Below are 1942 nucleotides of genomic sequence, written 5' to 3'. Positions count from 1 at the left end.
TTTGATTAGTCTATCAATCATGCCCTGTAGCACAGTTTCTTCCTTAGCCATTAACACAAGGTCATCTGCATATTTCACAGTTTGAATAATTTGCCCTCCTAATTTGAAGCCTCCAAGCCCATCCAGAGGCATTCGCTGTACAAGTTGAACAAAATTGGTGATAAACAGCATCCTTGTCGAACTCCTCTTCCAATCTTCACACTTCTTGTCTCCATTCTGTCCAGTCACACTCTAACTTTCTGATCCATGTACAATTTACTCATCAATCTTCTTTCACGCCAATCAATACCTGTTTCGTTCAGGATCTGCATTAATTTGGTCCAATTTATATGGTCAAATGCCTTCTGCCAGTCTATAAAGCAAGCACACAGTTCTTCATCTATCTCCAAAGTTCGTTCTGCTATAATTCTCATCATCCCAATTGCATCCCTGGTTCCTTTTCCTCTTCTAAATCCAAACTGATCCTCTCCAAGTATATCCTCTATTTCCTTTCAATTCTTCTTTTACATCCAACAAAATTTATTTCAAAGCCAACTGTGACTTTAACAGTATATGAATTAACAAAGCATTTTACGTGAAGACATCTGATCTGTTCACATAAGGAAAAACCCTCCAGTATGACAATTCAGTCAATATAAGTTGGTCCTTTTCAGTCATGCATGTAGCTCACATTCATATATCACAGCTGGTTTCATTAAAACTGAATAATAAAAGACAGACTTTCATCCGAAGTAAGAAGCAGAAAATGTTGAAAATCAATTATTTTGTATGGTTCTAGAATATCTCTATATAAATCACATGCAAAAGGAATCTGACCTCTACACACCAACCAAAACAGGCCAAGAAGAAATATGATCAGTTCATTGATAAAGAAAGCATTAATACACATTTGCTACCATACAGGCTGGTCTCATGATAATGGTCTAGACTTGTATTTGGAAGGTGATCACTCTGAATCTGGCTGGTATACCAGCCGCCCCAACTGAGGCTTTTTGTGATTTTCGTCATTCCAGCTAGGAAAATTCCTGGATAGTACCCTCGATTAGGCTATATTCCTTCCTTCCAAATCTTTTCCAGTTTATCATTCATCTATCATCCTATCATCTGACACTATACAATCTCAATACTGAGAGCATTATTAAGTAACCCATGAACTGAAAAAAAAAATACAGAGCCATTAAAACATTTTGTCAATTAAGAAACCAAGACACACCACAGAATTGACTGGCACAGGGACTCCGATCAGGCTTGCCATTAGTGGTGCAACATCTGCTTGACTAACATCACTGCGAGATAAATGTCCCAGTCTCCAGGAAGTTGGACTGGAAGGTTCAGTACTTCTAGTCAGTCGGGGTCCTCTCACACCTGTACCCCAGGCAACCAAAGGTGTCTCTATCTCATTCTTATCACCTGCTCCATGGGAACCTACAAACACACATAAAATTGCCAGCACCTCCTGGATAAATTCAAGGAATGTGTGAGATCGAAATTGCTGACAAACATTCATCAGTTTACTTATCTATCTATTATTTACTTAAAGTTCAGGATGAACAGCATTACATTATATGATAATTCCTGAATAATGAAGAGACTAAATTAAAAATAAAAGGTTTTGAGGAGTTCGAATTAGTCTACAGGTAATAGTCCAGAACCTCCTGAACCACACAATGTTACATAATCTTGAAACTGACAGCATTGTTATAACCCACCCCCCTTAAATCAGAAAGGACAGAACAACGACATCGAGATGGGCGCCGTATCTAAAATTTTATGGAAAGAGACCTAATGGATAACCCACAAAGAGACAGGTTAGTTAGATTTGAAAAATGGGAAGAAGAGAGGAAAGAGCTGGCACAAGATCAAAAAGCAAAGGTGTTGGGAAAACAGAAAAGGTTGGAGACTTCTTGCCCATTGACAGGGATAAGAAGGAAATGATACTTGA

Source organism: Cryptotermes secundus, unplaced genomic scaffold (assembly GCF_002891405.2).
Source record: "Cryptotermes secundus unplaced genomic scaffold, Csec_1.0 scaffold599, whole genome shotgun sequence".
NCBI classification, from domain to species: Eukaryota; Metazoa; Arthropoda; class Insecta; order Blattodea; family Kalotermitidae; genus Cryptotermes; species Cryptotermes secundus.
This window is presented reverse-complemented; position numbering follows the sequence as displayed.